Below are 21,937 nucleotides of genomic sequence, written 5' to 3' on the forward strand. Positions count from 1 at the left end.
TCCTCTGCCCAGGAAGTACTGTCCCACCTTGTCATTGTTGTTTCTTCAGACATCTGCCTCCCCTATCGCTAGGAACAAATCTTACAGTTATTCTGTTTCCTTAAAGCACTTCCATTATTTTTCATTCGTTTATTTTAACAGAGAGATGTTTGCTATAGGGTGCATGTGTTCACCAGAGAGACAGACAGAAAGTGAGAAATCACCCCCCAGGCAGTATGGCTACACTGCAATCCCTTCTCCTCCATTATCCTCTTGGGATTCTGGGCACACATGCACACATGCCCAGAGTGAGTTTTAAGATGCCAGGTCTGTGACTCAAACCACAGCCAACTACTTGGGAGTCCAGCAACATAACTACTATGCTATCTGCTGCTCCCTATTTCTCTTTCATTTGACTAGAGTCCCCACTTTCACTGGGTCACCCCTATACTTCTGGAATGACTAGCACACCACAGAGCTTGCTGAGCCGTCCCTGAGAGTGCAGAGGATGCCAACCAGAAGTGAAGTGGCACTAGTGCCCCACAGAATAAAGCTCTACCCATGAGAAAAGGGAGACAAGAGGAAGGCTAGTAGATAAACCTACTTCCTTTCTCTCTAATGGGCCATTTCAAGGTGTGGCCCCTCCTGTGACTCTCGTACAGAAGTGCTGAGCCAAATACAGCACCTATTGAGAGGTAGAAGTGGGACAGATGTGGTTCCTCACAGCTTGCAGAGAGCACTGATCACCACAGAAAAGCATCATGATGCATGGCATCTATCTTCCCTTGTCCTGTTTCTCTTTTCCATCGCCCTCACCATCCTGGGCAAGTATCTTCCAAATAAACTGTGAATACCTTGTTATTTCTCTCAGGTCCTGTTCTCTTCATTGTCCAGTTGGATATCCTCTGATATCCCTTCATCCCATCAAGATAGTTACATAACTGGAGCCCAAGTACACAGTACTTTGAGAAGAGCTTCTTCCTAACTATCCATTGAATTAATGAAAGTCTTTACAGCTTGGCCTCAGATACCAGAGGGAATTGACAATCTCTCTGCTTAAACTTTTACTAGTCAGAACCTACTATCAGTAGTACTAATTTTAATTTTGAAACACCCACTTTAAACTACGCAGTTTTCAAATGATGACCTCTTTGAGAATCTATCAAAAGCCATGGACTGTCTTACTTCGCCTTCCAGAAAAAAATGTCATGCATCTGTTCACTTCCAGTTAGAAGGTTTTCAGGACCCCCGAAACTCCACCATAGATTTCATGTTAAGAAACATCACTTTAGGAAAACAGATGGACAATGACAATCAATGGACAGTGACAAACAGAGCAGCTAAAACCAGATTTTAAAAGGAATAGTAGAAAGAACAACTGAATCTAAAAAGAGTCAAAATCTAGAATGGAGAACATGAAAGCTGGTGTATTTGAAGGGTATATTTAGTGGCAGAGGAATGAGATATTTGTTCCTAATGTATCTCTTCTTTTTAAAAAAAATTATTTATTTTTAATTTATTCATTAATTTATTTTTTAATTTGACCAGAGAGAGAGAGAGAAAGTAGGAAAGCAAGCCACCAGGTTCAGGACTTGAACCACGGTCAGACATGTGGGAGTGTCCAGCACCTTAACCACTATGCCACCTGCTTGCTGGTCCCCCTAATGTATCTTCTGGAAGTGGCTTTTCTGAGTTCCTCAGTTAGATATGGCTGTCCCTTCTCTTTGTTCTGACAGCCCTCTGAGCATGCTGTGGTTCTAACAACAACAGCAACAAAATACTACTTTTTATCTAAAGGGGTTCTGCCCCGGCCAAAAGTGCCCCCCAAAGAAATAGTGCCAGGAGACCCCATGCCCACCTCTGTTTCCTCTGAGTCAGGAAGATCATTCTTAGCCCATGGGCCATACACAAAGAGGTGACAGGCCAGCTTTGCCCTCAGGCCATAGTTTGCTGTCCCTTGAACCAGACTGTGGCCGCTCATAAATCAGAACTTCCCCTTTCACATGCATGAGCTCCTCCAAGGCAGAAGTCACACCCTGGGGTCCCAGTTCGAACACACTGCACAGTCGAAGCTTCGTGTATGTGTCAAATGAAAGAATATGGCTCACCTTTCAAGACTGAGCTCAAATGACACCTCCACGAAGGCTTCCCCAGTTTGAAACGACCTCACTCATCTGGCAATGCCTGCTGACCACTCCCAGGCACCCAGTCATGCACTGCATGGTACCGATCCATGACTAGTACGACCTACAATGAGGTAAGACGGGACACTCAGAGCATTCCTTCATCAGTTTGCAGGTTGGTTTTACAGTTTCTAATGTGAAACATAAAATAACCACTTACTATGTATTTCCATGAGCCAGCTTTTTAAAAGTAATATCGAGAGTGGGGATGATGCCAAGAAATCTGTTAAATATTCTAGCACAGCTGTTCACATCTTAGCATTTAATTAGTTATAATTGCAATTTAAAAAACAATTAAACTCTGTGGGGGTTATTTACTGCATCTCGTGATGATATGTCTTTGTGCTCCTCAAAAGAGACAACTGGAAGGAGAGATCTGGGTCTAGAACTTCTGAGACTCAACAGACAAATTACTGCCATCCACAGCTAATTTCCTAATTTTCTTTTGAGGTGAAAATGGGATAATTTTTTTTTTGCATCATTTTGCTATGTCAGAGCACATATTTCTATTTTTTTTTAATGATGTAGCTAAAACTTGGTCATATAGACCTGTGGCTTTCAGTCATGTCTTAGTCTGTTACTACATTACTAACAAAAATATCCAAGCTTAAGTGATTTTATAAAAAGATAAAACTCATGATTCTGGTGGCTGGCACGTCTAAAGTCCGGGCCTACTGCGTGGTCATCAGAAGCACAGAGGCAGGTACATACAATGGGGGAGAGGTCCTGATCGATCTTTCATTTTTATAACACCAGTTCTCATGAGCACTAACCTCTTCTCACCAGAGCGCGAACTCATTGGGTGTCACAAGACATCACTAATCTTTTCTAAGACTGTTGCCTCCATGATGCAATCACCATGAACCAATCCCCCAGTGTCTTACCCTTGAGACACCATGAAAGAACTAAGTTTTCACTCAGTAACTTTGCAGTAAAGACAGTACAATCAAACCTCAACACATGAATTTCTGAGGGACATATTTAAATCATAGCAACTCACATTCTCAGTCCAGGAGGGCCAAGAAAAACTATAATTTCTCATTGAATTTCCTTATGCAGATCATAAACTCATGGGCACTAACAGTCCTAAAAACAAGTTGAAGCCACAATTTACATACCATAGCCAACAAGTCAGAAAGGAAAAGGAAAAGATAATTAAAGTGTACTAATGTTCTTATATAATGGAAAACAACAGATTAACTTAAACTTTGCTGAAAAAAATAAATATATTTACGAATATAAATAAACAAAGGGTAATCCGTAGTGTAATGTGTTATCTTAGATAAGATCCTGGGACAGGTAAAGATGGGGGGAGGACTAAGAAAATCTGAATAAACTTGGATGTTTGTAAATAATAATGTCTCATTACTAACTCACGAAGGTGACAAATCTATCATGTTAATGTAAGATGTTAATAACAGCAGACAGTAGATGAGGGCCATACGGACACTTTCTATTTTTTCAACTTTTCTATAAATCTATAGCTGTTTTTTGGGGAGAGATTTTTGCTATAGGGCATGTGTGCTTGCCAGAGAGAGAGAGACAAAGAGGGAGAAAGTGAGAAACCATCCCCAGGGGAGAGAGCCATGCCACAGTCCCTTCTCCTCCATTCTCCTCTTAGGATTTTGAGGCAGGCATGCATCCACATGTGCCCAGTATAAATTTCAAACCTCCAAGTCCAGGAGTCCATCTAGGAGTCTAGTGCCTTAACCACTATACCACCTGCTGGCCCCAATCTATAGCTATTTTAAAGTAAAAATCTTATTAATTTTTAAAAAATAAGTATAGTCCAGAAATAATATAATTAAGATCAGTAGCTTATAGTCAGGTAAAGAGGGAAAAGTTAAATGTTTTAGAAACTGTGAAACCAGACAAGGACACAGCAATAACACAAGGCTCTGAGAAACTGATCCACATGGGAAAGGTTCCTGTCTACACTGAGAGAACTCCCTCGCCATGCTGAGCACACACATTACCATGGTCCAGGTCGGGGAGTACTGAGGGCAGATTATGGCATGAGGACCCTGGTGAGGATGCCCACCTCTCTTGTTCTCTCCTCTTGCTGTCTTATTCACGGAACAAGGAAAGAAACAGACTTTTAAAAAGTTGGCAGAGGGGTAGCTCCCAAAAAAATCAAGAAATAAGAAATCAAGAAATCACAAAACAAAGTAGTAAATATAAGAGTTGAGTTTGAAGGCCCCAGTATCTGTTTCTCTAATACGCGGTTGCCAGCGTCTAACTCCCCTCTCATTCCTAACTTTTTTCATTTATATTCCAGGTAGATTATTAGTGATCTGTGATTCAATTAACTAGCAAATATAAATGGAACCCCTAAGTAATTGCTATGAGACCTCATTCCTGGAAAAAACAAGGTGGTGACTGCTTCTCAGGACCTTCATCGGCTGTGCCTCACCGTGAGACTGCAGGACCGTAGACTGGAGCTCTTCATCAGTGGTGCCTCACCAGGAGACTGCAGGACTCGTAGACTGGAGCTCTACGGTGCACGTCCTCAGGGAATCTCCAGCAGCTAATCTGGACCCTGGCTGCATTAGGAAATCATCTGGGGAGCACTTAATAAATCCCAACACCCGAGCCACATCTGCAGAGGTGCTAATTTAACTGGCCTTGAGTGGGGGTCAACACACCTGTATTTTTAAAAGCTGCCTGGGAGGGCCCAGCAGATGGCGTAATAGTTACATCGCTGGACTCCCATGTAGTAGACCATGATTTGAGTCCCAGACCCAGTAACTTGAAACTCTCACCAGGCATGTATGTGTGTGTGTGTGCCCAAGATCCCAAGAGGAGAATGAAGGAGAAGGGATTGCAGCGTGGCCATTCCCCCTGGCAGGTGATTTCTTGCTTTCTGTCTGCCTGCCTTTCTCTGTCTCTCTGGCAAGTGCACGCACCTTACAGAAAAAATAAAAAAGCTGACTGGGAGATTCTAATATACAAGTAGAGTGGAGTACACAGCTGTCTGTAAGGTGATCTATAGGGGACCAAGTCAGGATGTTAAGAAAGTAGGTAGGCCAGCAGGTGGTGTGGTGGTTAAGGTGATGGATCCCACATGGCCAACCTTGTGGTTCGAATCCTGGATCTGGAATTATGAGAAACAGGCCAGGTGTATATGTATACATGCCCAAAATCCCCAGAAGAGAATGGAGAATGGATTGTGGCATGGCCATCCCCTCTAGGGAATTATTTCTCTCTGTCTCTCTTCAGCAAGCACACATGCTCTATAGCAAAAAATAAAATAATAGTAATAAAAAAAGGAAACAGTTCATTATTACAACAGTTCAGGTGTGAGAATTCCAAATCAGTTCTATTTTTGTCTCCCTCCAGCAGCTACTCATTTCGTTGTGCAGACAAGGTTGGAGTTTTGCAGGTGTGTACTCCCAGGGATATCCATGCCAGCAAAGCACCAGCAGTTAGGAAGAAGAAAGGAAGGATTTCTGTACAGTTTTTTGAAGGAGCATGGCTCTGCCCACACCTTGATTTTAGGCTTTTAGCCTCCAAAACTATGAGATCATAAATTTCTGTTGTTCTCAGCCACCCAGATTTTAGGACTTTGCTATAGCCTTAGAAACTAATCTAGCTTCTAATTAGGTACAGGAGGACAAGAAGGAATAAATGAAAACTTGATAATCCAATAGAAGGCAGAGAACATTTATTTGATAACAAAAAGAGTTTATATTACAAATACAAAATACATGGTAGAAGTACATTCAAATATATCAATAATTCAAAAACTATGAGCATATTAAATTCATCTATTAGAATAAAAAGTGCTGATAGGTTTACAGACTGATTCACTGGTTCATGATTTTCAGCAACATTTCTAGAACAACAGAACAAAATGATGCAAAGTATATAAAGAATAAAGAAAAGGAAAAAGGTGTACCAAACACTGTTGTGAATAAAAAGCTGGTATAGCGATATTAGTACAGAGAAAAAAAGGAATAATTTATTCTGACAGTGTGCCAATAAAGAATAACTATGATATCCTTAAACAACGAAAGCTAGAAAATGTAACAGAAAAACCAACACAATAAGGACAAATGGAAAAACCCACAGTCAGAGTGGGAGATGTTATCTTCTAAGAGAAGTGGTCTGAGAAAAGATGCAGATAAAAATCAGTGGGGCTCCGACACTGTGAACCTGACCAGCAAGATTAGTCTGAAAATATGTATAAAACCCTACTACACATGAACGAAATCCATATCCTTTGTTTTTAAGCACACAAGAATATTTCTAAAATTAATTTCCAAAATTAACTTAGAAAGCACTAGCTTTCTAAGAAGTCCCAACAAACTTGAAAGAATCTTGGTCATGCAGACAGCATTCCTTGACCAAACTATGCAAGGACTTCAAAAAAGTCCATAGACTATGGAATTAACACACAAGTTTATGGTGTACAGAAAAACTTGAAATCCATGCAGAGTTTTCTCATAATACATATCTTCCATGAACTTTCTGTAGACTCTGCACACAATATTGTTAATCTCTGAATTCATTCTGAGAAAAATGCAAATTAAACTGCACTGAAATACCATTTTTCAATTACACTGCAAATACAAAAGAATGACAGCATACTACGCTGGTGAGGGTTTGAGAAAATGGGACTCTTGGCCATGGTGGGGATGTAAATTGATATCATTTGGCAATAACTATCAGACTTTTTATTACGCATTTCCCCTCAGTCTCCAGTCCATTTCTATGAATTTTTCCCACAGACACACAAATGTGCAGAAAGAATATACGAGGATGTCCATTATTATTTTTTATAGCATTAATTGTTACAACAAAAGATAGAAAAACCGTAATGTCCATCAATGTGGGCATCATTACATTGTGCTCTTCCCTTATGACGGGTACGAACAGGCATGAGGTAAAGTCCATGTTTACTCTTAAGAAATAACTCCAGAGTCAGCAAGATGCTGGATAATGTGGGCAGTCACAATCTTCCTTTTTTATAGAGAGAGGTGTTTACATTCCACAACCATACCCCAGAATCTGCTCGCAGTAGTTGCTTCTGGAAAGAAATACTGGGGACAGGAGAGATCTACTTTCACTATCTTTTTGTAATATTTGCATCTTTACTATGTTCACATTTTACTATTCAGATAATTAACAGGCAAAAACCTTTAGTCATTTTACTTATGCACTTAAGATCCAACATCTTAAGAAAGTCTAATAAACTTACTGAAGAAATCCCAGATTCCTTTGCACATTCCCTTGAAATTCCTGTATTGATGAAGTGTCAGGGCTAACGTGTCTGTGCAGTTAAACTGGCAAACGTGTTTCACAAGGTTTTCAAGAGGTTCATTATCTGACCGGTACATGGAAAGATGTTCAGTCAGAAACTGGAGTAGGAACGGTACGAAGGGGAGATGCTTCCTCTGATGACAAAACAATTGGACAAACCCCGGCCACCTCTCTGATCACTCTCCTTTCCCTACTCCACATGGACACACCAAGCATATTCTGGTCCCGCCTCAGGACATTTGCACTTGATTTCTGTTTTCTGGAATCCACCCTACTCCAGACAGTCACAGGCTTTCTCTCTGGAATCACTGAGCTCTCTACCCATATGTCACTGGTCAGAAAAAGCCTCCCTTGATCAGCTTCTCTAAAACAGCACTACCTTCCTGGCCTCTCTCCTGTCTCCTTAACTCTGCTTTCTTTCTTTCTCACCACTTACCACTACCTGATATGATGTCTCCTGCCTATTTAGTGGCCTCCCACATGAGGAGGTAAGTCCCATGACAGTGGGGACTTTGTTTACTGCTATCCACCAGTGCTCAGTAACACACAGTGGACACTACATAAATATTTATCACCATAAACGAAAAAAATTGCAAAGAGGAAATCAATAGCATAGTTTTCTTTGTGTTCACTAACCCTTTCTGAAGTGTTTACTTTTGCAAGCAGCAGCTTTCTCTGATCTTTGATCCCTAGCTCATAATCAAAGATAGGGCAAATGAAGAAAAGTTCTTTCTGGAGAAAGACTAGGCTCAAGGACAGAGCATGAACTTGTGCTAAGGTGCTAAATTTGGTTGAAACTTGCCAGGCTAACAGGTTACTGGTTCAGAAATGGCATTTATTTTCTTGGTCAATCAATTGTAAAAGTGAGAGAAGGGGGTCAGCAGGTGGTATAGTGGTTATAGTGCTGGACTCCCACATGGGTGACTGTGGTTTGAGTCCTGGACCCAGCCACTTGAGGCTCATGCCAGGCACATGTGTGTGTAACCAAAATCCCAGAGGAAGAATGGAGGAGAAAGGACTGTGGCATGGCCATTTCTCCTAGGGGGTGATTTCTCATTTTCTTTCTCTTCGTCTTTCTCTGTGTCTTCAGCAAGTGCATTCACCCTATAGCAAAATAGCAAAAATCTCTCTTTAAAAAAAAGAAGTGAGGAGAAATTTCTTCCAGACAGTATGAGGGATAAAGCATCAATACTATAACAGTATTTTAAAAGCAAGGATGAGTTTAAAGAATTTATTTCCAGCTAAGAGATTTGGGTTGGGGGTGTTTGACCCTCACTGTCCAGCAGGTGTGAGGTCCTCACCTCAGGTAAGTGCCTGAGATCAAGGATCAGTTACCGGTGCCCTCGGTGGACACCCTGGTCCCAATCAAATCAGCTCTCTCTGGGACTTCTCCCCCTTATCATCTCTGGGTTCACTTACCAGAGATATGGCACTAAACTCTGTCAGAGAATCCCAGGGTTAGAAAGAAGTTTTATGGCTCTGCCACTCCCACACAATGTTGCACCGAAGACACCCCTTCCGTGACACTGGTTCTGTAAGGGAGTCTCAATCCTGCTAAGCTTTGAGCCACAGGTTACCCCAGCCCTGGTCCATAGAGAACAGGTATGAGGTCAAATGCCCCGCACAGCCCTCCACATGGCCCCCATGCATCCCCCACATGGATCCCACATAGCCTGCAGCCCAGGAAACACACAACCACCAAGCCAATCCCTGCCATGGCCACACGGCCCTCTGAGAGTAGGTTACACAACTTCTGTGATTAGCACAGAGCCTGGTATAGACCAATACGCCATTTCTGGAATCCAATTCCAATAAAAGAAACAACTGCCTATTATTAAAAGACCAAAGAGAGGGATCAGCAGGTGGCATGGTGGTTAAGGCACTGGAATTCCCACATGTCTGACCACAGTTTGAGTCCCGGACCTGGTGGCTTACTCTCTCCTCTCTCTCTTTGTCTTTCTCTAGCAAAACTCAGATAAAATAATAATAATAAATTAAATAAATAATAAATTTTTTTGGAGAGGTTTTTGCTATAGGATGTGTACGCTCGCCAGACAGACAGAGAGAGAGACAGAGAGATAAAAAGCAAAAAATCATCCCCCCGGGGGGATAGTCACGCCGCAATCCCTTCTCCTCCATTCTCCTCTCAGGATCTTGGGCACGCACGCACACGCGCCCGGCGTGAGTTTTAAGCCAGCGGGTCCGGGACACGAACCACGGTCGACTACATGGGAGTCCAGCGACATAGCCATTACGCTAACTGCTGGTTCCCAAAAAATTTATATTGCTGCAATTTCTGATCTTCTGCTACTTAAACTTGCCCAATTATCATAACTCATTGCTTGTTACATTTTTTAAAAATAATTTTATTTTATTTATTTTAATTTGACCAGAGAAGGATGGAGAGAGGGAGAGAGAGAGCCACCAAGTTCAGGACTTGAACTGCAGTCAGCCATGTGGGAGTCCAGCATTCCCAATCACCACGCCACCTGCCAGTCCCACCTCCCCCCTCCACTTTTTTTAAAGAATTATTTTATTTAACTTTATTTATTTTAATTTGACCAGAGAAGGATGGGGAGAGAGAGAGCGAACAAGACTTGTTACATTTTAAACAGAGCAGAGAATGAGAAAACGATTGCCTTTTCCAGCATCTGTTCCCACTGACCTGGGGTTGCTTCCAAAGTGTATGCTTACAACATGGACCTAAAATTATTAAGTGCTCCAGTGACATTATTACAAGAGGGGGCAGGAAGAGTGTCAACCTAATGAGGCGGCAGAATATATCTGATGGTCTCCATCTGAAGATAGGCACAGGCCAGGCAGTGTGCTAATCAAGTCACCAAAGGCCCCTCACCCTAGGACAACAGCAGCCTTTGTCCTCACCTGAAGGAAAGTGAGTCGCCTCCTTTCTAGTGCTAATGAGGTTAGTGGAGAACCGGTCATGGCCACGGGAAAGGCTGAGCAGCTCTCCCCTTCCTGGGCAGGCGTCCAAAGCAAGAGGCTTGAGGAGACAATGAACCATTCCTTCTCAAGTCAGATCTCGAATTGCTTTGCTCAAACCACTTTACTAGAAGGCTGACACCATGTCCTTGAGTTTGGAATTGGTGGCATTTTTTTATAGTGCTTGATACATAATGGGCCTCCGTGGACATTTATTGACTAAATGAATGAATGAATGTGTTGTTAAGATTTACATTTGTTTCTGAACTTCCTGGTAACCAAAGCAAAAAGAGGAATATATAGCTTGCATAGTTGATATGTACATAAAAGAGAAGACAGCACTGGGTGATATGGTGCTGTTAACACTGTTGGGGAGAAAGTTGAACACAGGTTTCTGTGCATTCTTAAAATCTGGTACTAAGTATGCATGCTAGTAACCTGTTGGCCATACATGAATTTTCCCATCTACACTTGCTTACGTGGCAAAGGTCAAGGTCAGTGGCTTCTCTGCATCCTTAACGGCCAACATAAACATGCTACAGGGACCCATTCACTCATTCATGTATTTGTAGTACATAAATGTTGTTTATGAAATAAAAAAGTGGAGACACTCTAAATGTCTATTCATAGAAATTCAATTAAATAAAGCATGACATGGGGCTAGATGGTGCTGCACCAGTAATACAATACAAGTCTGAGACACATGGGAAGGTTCCAGGTTTGCATCCTGAAACCACCCTAAACATACTAGGGGTGCAAGGGCCCATTATCCAGGGCTTGCTGAAATTGATTGCTGTGTGAGGACCCTGTTGGAGTGCCTATCTTTCTCTTTCTGCCCCTCACTCACAGAATAAAGAACATTTTTTTTAAAGGACTATAAAAGACTATAAAGACTAACTATTCTTACACACATAGATATTTACTGAGCATCCGCTATGCTGAGCTTGTTTCAAGGCACCTGAGTTACATCACACAAAATATACAAAAATCCCTGCTCTTGTTGAGTTTATATTCCAGAAATATTGTTTTTAAATAAATTTTAATTGGCAAATCACAAAATGGCTACATATTTTTGAAACAGAGACATACATGTATTTGAGAGACATATATTTTCCTACGTAAGGATAATGCTAGATGTATCCTGAAATGAACCGCTTGCAATAGCTCTGATACCCGTGTGGCTCCTTTGTTTGCAAATGAGAAGCCACTGGAGGACTTGAAAAACAGCCTGAGCTTTGCGACATACTTAGTGGGTTCAATCTGAGTTTGATACACACACACACACAAACTGTATGATCTTAACGATTTACTTAACCTTGCTAACCCACCTTTCCCCCTTGGACTCACAGGATTACCATGACTTCAAGGGGGAAAATATCTAAAACTCTTTATAAAATGCCTGGAAAATAGCAAATGCTCAACAAATATCTGTTCTCTTTCCTCTCTCCTTAAAGCACCAAACCACTCAGAGCTTTTCTCGACTAATTTATTATCCAATTGGAAAGAAAATGCATCCATCAAAACCATTTAAAGAAAAGATCCTTTCTGCTGGATCAAAGGATTTTTAATTTTCCTCTCTCTCCTTTCTTTCAGCCAATACACACACAGCCAAAATCAATCATCTTTCCTCAGCAAGTCCATCTCTGTACTTCTTAGCACTCTCCCTGCTTCACAGATGCCACGTAAGAAAATATTTTTAATTAATCAGATATTCATTAGCTTATTCTCACCTATATTCTCACCTGTATTTACATTTGTCTTCACAGAATAATTATTTTCTTATAAAGTTCATAACTCAGCAAGAGCAAACATTTCTAGAGAGTCTGCAGGAGCCATGCCCTGCTAAGGCATGCTACATGTTCTAAATCGACGGCAACAACCCCACCTTTTTTTTTCCCACATTCTCCCCTAATTCACACACTTCACTTAATGCATCAGTCTATAGCACAATAAAATCTTTCACTAGAATATCCACTAGGCAGGTGTAATACAAAAGCAGAAATCCAGTGGTATAAGATAAAAGGGCTCATGGACCCACCACCATTTGGAAAGAGATGCTCTAACAATGAATCTGCTAGAAGCTAACGAAGACCCATAATCTCTAAATGCTGGGGGTGGCCTCTAGCTATAAGGGTCTACCAAAAGCCATGTTAATTCTTTCATTTAGTCAGGAGCCATGGTAGCATAAGAAGTATTGAACCTAAGACTTCTTATGAAACTTACTGCCTTTATAACATATTTCATCAGAAAAATACTTACAGGAACTCAGCACCAAATGGAAAAAAAAGTAATAATTTCTGAATTCATGCTCTGTTTAGACTTACATGCATATAAAAACAGTGAAAGCTATATATTTTTCTTTTTGCTTTTCTTTTTTGCCAGGAAGTTCAGAATCAAACATCCATTTTAATAACTCCTTCATTCATCTATTCAACAAACACCCATGGAGCCCCTAACACATGTCAGGCATCTTGCAAAATGCTCCAGGACACACTGTCAGCCTTCCAGAAGGCCAGGAAAGAAACTGCATTAACAGAGAGCCATTCTACAACTGAGTTGTAGCCATTCCTACAACTGGTCTTAAGACATAAAAACAAAAAATAAAAATCAACTTATTTAATATGAATGTGCTACTGAAGGAAAAAACGTAGAATTAAAAAAAAAAATCACACTCCTCAATGTACTACTTCACCAAGCAGTAGAAATATGTGATAATTTGGGGGAAGTAAATCTGCTCTGAAAGCTCTCAAGAAGGGTACCTCACCCAACCTGGGGTTGGAAGGGATGGCAAGGAGAATCTCGGAGGGTATCCTCTTAAAGTGACATACGATATTAGCTCCAGTTCTTGGTAAACTATCTCTCATTAGATGTCTGGTGTATTTCTCCCTCTCTCTCTCTCTCTTTTTTTTTTTTTTAATGTCATTACGCCAGAAGGTACATACATGACAGAGATGGACAGAGATAAAAAGAGGGAAGAAAGAGGAGAGGAGGGAGAAGAGAGAATGACACCCCCCACACACAATGGGCTCTGGTCACATCACAACCTTTCTTTTCCTCCATTTTTCCATCCTATCAAGATCCTGGGTAGGGACCAGCAGTTAGCATAATGGCTATGTCGCTGGACTCCCATGTAGTCGACCGCAGTTCGAGTCCCAGACCCGGTGGCTTAAATTCACGCTGGGCGCGCGTGTGTGCATGCCCAAGATCCCAAGAGGAGAATGAGGAGAAGGGATTGTGGCATGGCCATCCCCCCTGAGGGGTGATTTCTCGCTTTCTGTCTCTCTGTCTCTCTCTGTCTGTCTGGTGAGCACACACGCCCTATAGCAAAAACCTCTCCAAACAAACAAACAAACAAAAAAGATCCTGGGTAGATGCATATGTACCTGGTATGTAAGCCACTGGTGCCAGGGCTTAAACCCTGGTCAGCTATGAGGGATCTAACATCCTTTGCACAACACCTAATCGCTGCACTGTGGGGCCAATCTGGATGTCCATTTCTGTCTTTTCTTTTCAAAAGCTACCTTTTATTTTATTTTATTTTTTTACATTCAATCACTGTATAACATTAGAACATACAAAATGAATTTTCTCAGCATGAATATACTGTATATTAGTCCAGATATTACCATACACATTATCAACAGAAAATTTTCAAGTTTTAGTCCCATAAATGTTTTACTTTTTTCTTTTTCCCCTTGATTCCCTCCCTCTGACTCTCCCCTATTTTCCACTCTCCTCCCACATTGTCTCCAGTACCCACAGATATTCTCCCTGCTTTTATATGTTCCAATCTTCTGGTTTCTGCCAAAGAGTACAGACATTTGGTATATATTGAGTGGGGACATACAAGGCCTCTCTTTCATAGTCTAACTTGCTTCTCTTAGCAATAAATATCTCATATTTGTCCACTTTCTATCAAATATTCACTGTTTTGTTTTTATGACTGAGTAGTATTCCATAGTGCAGAGCCACACTTTTTCAATTCATTCTCTCGTTTGTGGACATGTGGGTTGGTTCTATGTCTTAGCAATTGTGAATAATGTTGCAATAAACATGGATATGCAAGTGTTTTTCTGACTAAGTATATTCCTATTTTTTGCATAGATACCCAGGAGTGAAATTGCTGGATTATATGGTAGCTCTACTTGTAGGTCTTTGAACAACTTCTATATTGCTCTACACAGTGTACTAATTTATGTTCCCACTAACAGTGTAGGAGAGTTTGAGTTTCACCACAAACTTGCCAGCATTCATCAATTCATCATTCTTTGTTTTTGTTTTATAAGAGAGAGAGAAATATTTTTGCTATATGATGCATGTGTTCACTGGAGAGATGAGACAGAGACACAGAAAACAAGAAATCACCCCTCAGGGGGAATGGCCACACCACTATTCCTTCTCCTCTATTATCTTCTTGGGATCTTGGGCATGCACACAAATGCGCCCAGCCTGAGTTTTTAAGCCACCAGGTCCAGGATTCAAACCAACTATATGGGAATCCAGTGATGTAACCAACATGTAACCATTACATCCACTGGCTTCATCATTTTTTACTTTTTAAAATTGTAGCCATTCTGACTGGGGTTAGGTGGTATCTCATCATTGTAGTTTTGATTTGCATCTTCCTTATTATAAAGGACATTGAGCATTTTTTCATATGCTTTTCAGCTGTTCATATATCTTCCTTAGAGAGTTGTCTGTTCAGCTCATTTGTCCATCTTTTAATGGTTGCTTAGTTTTGGGGGAGTTAGTTGCTTGAGCTCTCTCTATCTGAGGCATTACAAATACATTCTCCTGAGGGTTGTCAGTTCACTCTAATTATTGTTTCTTTTGCTGCACACAAGTTTTATAACCTGATGTAATCCTATTTGTCTATTTTGAGGATTATGGCCTATGCACTGGGGGTCTCATTTAAGAAGTCTTTGCCTACTCCAATGTCTCCAAGAGTTTCCCCCTTGTTATCCACCAGTATTTTTATAGTTTGAGGTCTTAAGTTTAGACCTTTGATCCATTTTGAGTTCATTTTTGTTAATGGTGAGAAATAGGAGTCCAGTTTCATCCTTCTACAGGTGGATACCCATTTTTCCAGCACCATTGCTAAAGAGATTTTCTTTTCCCCACTGGAATGACTGGTGCCCTTTGTTACAAATCAGTTGGCTATGTTTTCTTGCTCTAAAAATAAAAGGTTTTGCCATAGGGTGTATGTGCTTGCCATAGAGATGCAGTGAGAGGGCAAGTGAGAAATCACTCAATGGACGGATGGCCACAGTGCAATCCCTTCTCTCCATTCTCCTCTTGGGATTTTGGGCATGCATGCACATGCACTCAGTATGATTTTCAAGCCATTAAGTCCAGGACTAGAACCACAGTCAGCCATGTGGGAGTCCATGCCTTAACCACCATGCCACCTGCTGGCCTTAGGAATGTCTGTTTCTTAATTCTTTCTTTAAAAGCATTTTAAAGTGGGCCAGTTGGTTGCATGGTGGTTAAGGCTGACTGTGATGCGAGTCTCAGACTTGGTGACCTGAAAATGACTGTGATGCGAGTCTCAGACTTGGCGACCTGAAAAACATGCTAGATGGATGCATGTGTGTTTGTGCATGCTCAAAACCCCAAAAGGAGGGACAAATGGAGGAGAAGGGATATAGCAAGATCATTCTCCATGGGGGATGGGGGTCTGGGGGTGATTTCTCACTTTCCCCTTCTCTCTCTCCTCTCTCCCTCTCAATCTCTTTAGCAAGCACATGTGCCCTCTGGCAAAATAATGCTTTTTAATATTTTAAACCTCTGTAAAAAATAGTTTTGAGGAAAGAAGCATACTCATTTATTCATACATTCATATATTTATTTATACACACAAAATTCATTACAGAATTTTCTTTTAACCTAAAGGAACTCTCAGAATCTCTCACACACAGAGACACACAAAATAGTTTACAACAGGCATTACGAGGGGCCTGGAAAATCAGACATAACTGGGAGTAATTTTGGAAGAGTTGACAGTGACCATGAATATTTTCTATGATTCCAAAATAACTTTAGCTTAAAACATCAAGTCTTTTTTGTTTTAGTTTTTTTTTTGTTTTGTTTTTGTTTTTGTTTTTCCATATAGCATAGTCTTAACCTTGTCTCTCTCACTGCCATTTATTCTAGCATGCCAACCCCACAGATCCGAACAAAGTGGTTTGGGGCTAATAGAGATGATTGACATCGCAGATCGACTATATGGTTTCAGGATAAATCCTGGCTTACTCCCAGATCTGGCCAACGCAAAGCCAATGCATTCTTTTGCCTTCTCCTAGACCAACTTCTTTCCCTGCCACATCATATACGTGAGGGAATGGGGTTGCTGGCATAATTTCAAGTTCTATCATTGATTCAGATCTACACCCAAGCAAACCTGCTTTTATTTCAGAGGAATACTCTCTAGTGATCTGAACTGCAGGGGTAGTAAAACAACTCTACATTTATGTAAGCATTCCCAGCCCCCAAGGAATAATTTTCTAGGCCTACAAATACCTTAGAAGCCATAAAGAGTTAGGTAGGTTGAGTCTTCTTTTGCATGTGGCTTTCTAAAATACTGAAATTCCATGTAATAGAAATACGCTAAGTTTGGTTCTTCGTAACAGTAGAAATTGCTTTAATAAAGGATGTTCTATGCATCATTGTCATTTAGTAGTAACCACTTCATAAAACTCTGGTAAAAATGGCAATGCCCAACTTGTAAATCAGAATCAGCAAGTGTAATTGGATGTTTCCGAGGGAAGAGCGAGGAGCCAAGGACCTCCTCACTATGGTCTCTGCCCCATCCTCTGCCTCCTGATAGCCACAAGGCTCCCTTCATCCTTCCTTCAGGTTTCTTCTCAAATGTCCCCTTGTCAGGTCTTTCCTGTCCACACTTGATTAAAATAGCACCCCACCATTTCCTAGTCCTCTTTCCTGCTTGCCCCTCTCTCCTTCCCTCCTTCCTTTTTTTCCTTCTTCTTACCTACCTTCCTTCCTTCCTTCATACATGTACTTTTGACTGTACTTACAACGATCATGAACATATTTGCTTGCTTGTTTTCCCTCCTCCCATCAATATAACGCATGCCCCAGAGAGCGAGGACTATGTTTTTGTTCACTGTTGTACCCCTAGCACCTGGCACCAGGTAGGTATTCAACAAACACTGGCTGAATATCTTTTTAAAATGTTACTCTTTCAGCTCAACTTCTACCCATGTCCTCTCCATACTGAAACCAAACCACACTGAAAGTAAAAATATATTTTTCCAACCTCTTTTTCTCCCTGACTCCAGCAAAGAGCAGCACCCTACAAAAACCCAAAGCTGACTGAAGCAAATGACCCAAGAAGTTCTGTTAATGTTGCAGCCATGCATCTAGAGCTATGTCTTATAGACCAACATTTGAACATGTATAGATATATATGTACTGAAATTTTTGCTATAGGGGTGTGTGTACCCACTGGAGACAGAGACAAAGAGAGGGGAAAGGAGATATCACTGCCCAGGGGTGGTGGCTCACTGCCATCACTTGTCCTTCATCTCCTAGGATTTTGGGCATGCGCATACATGCACCTGGTGTTTCTCCAGCTGCCAGGTCCAGGACTCCAACTAAGTAATGGGATCCAGCCATCGTAACCTCCACGCCATGTGCTGCAGGCTCTGGAACATATTCTGACTTAGTGGTTCTAACACTCTTGACAGCTGCCCACTCTGCATGGTCCCAAAAATCTTCTTTAAGAATTTCACACAGGGAGAAGGAATCAAAACAATGTGTAAGTATAGTCTTTTACATTTTTCTCTTTTGAAAATTCATCCATGAGTAAAAGACTTGAGAGAGAGGCAGGAACCCCCAAGAGCATCCTTATGCCATGATCCATGCCTGCTCCAGCCAACCCTGGATCCCACGCATATGTGCACTCAAATCCAAAGCCTCCCCATGTGGGTTGGCTTTGCAGAACCTTGTATTACCACTGCACTACTGTCCACCCCTCTGTGTTCATGGTCTTCAGGTGAAACAGATTTATATTGCCTAGACTGACTTCCTTTCCTGCATCTAAAGTCAATGGCAGGGGAAAGTAAAAACTCAGTAAACTGACTATGCAACCCCAGCTGAGTAAGGTGATTTCACAATTTGGAATCTGCCTAGCCAAAACTATTCACCTTCCTGAGCACAAGTCTGTAAGACCATATATACATCTAACCAAGCCTAACTAAAGAGGAAGCAACCCGGGACCAGCAGTTAGTGTAATGACTATGTCACTGGACTCCCACGTAGTCGACCGCGGTTCGTGTCCTGGACCCGGTGGCTTAAAACTCACGCCGGGCACGTGTGCATGCGTGCGTAAGATCCCAAGAGGAGAATGGAGGAGAAGGAATTGCGGTGTGGCCATCCCCCCTGGGGATGATTTCTCACTTTCTGTCTCTCTATCTCTCTCTGTCTGTCTGGCGATCACACGCACCCTATAGCAAAAACCTCTAAAGAAAAAAAGAGGAAGCAACCCATATGTGCATAGGATTGAGAAGCCACAAGCCACTTAAGTCACCTGGCCTTAGAATCTAGTAAAATAAGACCCAGAAAATGTAACTAAATAAGCAGTAAAGCTCCTGATCCATAATTGCTCTTGGTTCTGTCACCACAATGGAACGTCCCATGGAAAAAAAATGTAAATGATAAGTAAATAAATAAAAGCATCAGTCCACAGAAGCCAGGGGCTTTGAGCAGACTTAATTCTAAGTCTTAGCATTCTGTCTTGATGCTTGCTACGAAAGCGTTCTACTGCGATGCCTGCCAAGGAGTGATGAAGCAGAGCCCTAGTAATTCTTTCAACAAGCTACTGAGAGTGGAGGCTAATCTAGTGGGGCAGGGCCAAGTGCAGTTAACAACTGGCACATCTATAGGATGTAAACAAGTTGTCCTCAGTTTCTAGCAGTAACTCTCCCTCCTAAGTAGCTCGAAAGAGTCCCAAAGTCTTTCTCTTCTCAGTCTGTACCTGTAAGTCCGTTGACATCCGCAGAAAAGAAAAGGAAGCCAAAGAGTGGGGCTTTTCCCAGCATCCACTGGAGTTGCCATAGATTGAGAAATCCAAGCTGCATCTGACTTTTTCCCAAGAGAGAGAACATTGCGAATTATGTTCTACTTGCTATTAAGCCACATACCCATTCTAAGTCCCTTTCCTTTTGTCCAGAGAGCAAATTGTGGTACATGGAAAGTGAGTCCATTTTCAGGGAGACTTTTTGAAGGTGAGTCCATAGCAGGCTGTCAGGGGCCCAGCTAAAAAGTGACTTCTACTTGCTGCACACGGAGAATCCAGCAAGGCTCTGAAAAACTTAGAGTGTAAGATCTCAAAACGAAATTTAATTTGGGGCATGGCTCTTCTTCTTCTTCTTCTTAAGGGGGATTTTTGCTATAGGGTGCTTGTGTTCACTGGAGAGACAGAGACAGAAAGTGAGAAGTCACCCCCCTCCTCCAGAAAGGATGACCACACTGCAATCCCTTCTCCTTCATTCTCCTCTCAAGATCTTGGGCATGCATTCAAACGCACCCTGCATGAATTTCAAGCCGCCAGGTCCAGGACTCAAACCGTGGTCGACTATGTGGGAGTCCAGTGACATAACCATTGTGTTATGCTGGTCCCAGGGCACAGCTCTTCTTTAAGAATGCACCCTTTGACTCTATGTAACACAGCCCTGGATTAGCCTGTGATTCCATTCCCAGAAAAGGCAGCTCAACAGTGTGGAGAGGACTCATGATATTCTTTGTTCAGCCACTCACTGTGTGGCTTTGGGCATGTCACTTCCCCTCTCTTAGTCTTGGTTTCCCCATCTCTAAAGCACAAAGATGATATTTAAATGATACGATAATGCTGCCTATGCTAAGATTCTGTAGTTCCATGGATTTTTCTGAGATGTTTTTATTTGAAAGAAATATTTTCATCATCAGTTCTTTCTGGCCACTGATTCTGTTTTTACCTCTTTTTGTCCTCCCAAAGATTTTGCTGGTCAGATATCCTTTGTCCTATGCTGGGAAATTTTGTTCTTTTCTTTTACATTTTTTTTTCTTTAATTGTCATAGGGCACATGTGCTTTCCAGAGAAGGAGGAAGAGAGGGAGACTGGGAAGGAAACAGAGAGAGTCCTCCAAATGAGGTGTGGTTATGTCACAATTACTTTTCCTCCATTTCTTCATCCCATCAGAATTTGGGGCACATGTATACACACACACACACACACACACACACACACACACACACACATTCACACACTCTGCATTTTGCTGAAGTCTCCAGAGTCAGGACTTGAACCACAGTTGGCCATATGGGATCTGGCTTCCAATGTACTCCACTCAACCACGTACCATGGAACCAGTCCTATGCTGAGGAATTTTCTGAGTGACTCTTCGAGTCATCCAAGAGAGCAACCTACAATTAAGACTCAGAAATTTCCAGCTCTTCAGTGGACTGAGGTCCTGACAACTTCCCCAGTCTTTGATCATCAAGCCTAGCGAGGAGAGAATTGGTACCGACTGGCCACACAGGCCCCACACACGTTTTTCTTTTGTAGGCCTGAAGATGGATTAACTTTCTATCCTTGAGCTTATAAATTGAGAAGGTGACTGAAGTGATTAGTGTACAAATCATCTCTCCAAAAATGCTTCCCTCTCTCTGCTCTCCCCTGTAATTATTTTTCTCATATTTGCTCACTCTTCCTTTTTTTTCCCTTCCTCTTTCTCAACTTATCTCTTCTCACTTGGTCCACCAATACAACTAAAGAGGTTATTTAGACCCATTGGTGACCCTAGAAAAATAAAAAATGAAACAAGGAATTGCTGCTTATCTTCAGTGAACAGAACCACCAGATTAGGACTCAAAGCTATTTGAAGCACTTTCATGTTGACAACATTATGAAAGCTATAACATAAAAGTGTATGAGATGAAATGAATTCACGATTGCAAATTAACATCAACAACTACCTTCATGTTGAAACATTATAAAGACACAGCCTTGCGTAGAATCTTCTTTTGTAAAAAGTTGATATGATTAGGAGAAGACACTGAAAGCATGGTATTTAACCAACGAACAAGCAGCATAATCCCCAAGATTAATGCAACTCCAGATCACCACTGTTTAATATATTTTTACTAAGCATGAGTAGCTCGTGTGGTGAGGATTTGTAGTTCAATCAAAATATCTTCCCTGCATCCACTTGTGAACATAATACTCACAACATCCATGGGATTAAGAAAAGCAGTCTAGCCCAGGAGCGTTGCCAATGGCAGGGGGAAGCGTGGCCTATCTAAACAAGTGACTGTGGAAAGGTATCATTACGGCTGATGTTGTAGACATTTGGGATAAAAGGCTTTTCAGTAAGTAGGAGATTTTAGGCTGAGGACAAGTTGTCAGGAGGTCCTTAGGCTCAATAACCTTTCCTAGATACAAACTAGGTATAAGAAAGACCCAGATTTTGCACAGCATCCTTATTCCCAGGTAGAAAGAGCGGATGGGACACAGATGGAGCGGGTGCGAATGTTCAGTGTCAGCAGGGATAGGGAAGAAGAATGCCTCAGTGATC

At 41.6% G+C, this 21,937-nt stretch overlaps 1 protein-coding gene across 1 annotated transcript in view; it reads right to left on the reverse strand.

Annotated features, from left to right (window-relative positions):
* Positions 1-21,937, reverse strand: part of LYPD6B (LY6/PLAUR domain containing 6B) — a 102,418-nt gene that overhangs the window by 79,927 nt on the left and 554 nt on the right. The gene's annotated exons all lie outside the window — the stretch shown is intronic.

Source organism: Tupaia chinensis, unplaced genomic scaffold (assembly GCF_000334495.1).
Source record: "Tupaia chinensis unplaced genomic scaffold, TupChi_1.0 Scaffold000549_1, whole genome shotgun sequence".
In the NCBI taxonomy this organism is placed as follows: domain Eukaryota; kingdom Metazoa; phylum Chordata; class Mammalia; order Scandentia; family Tupaiidae; genus Tupaia; species Tupaia belangeri.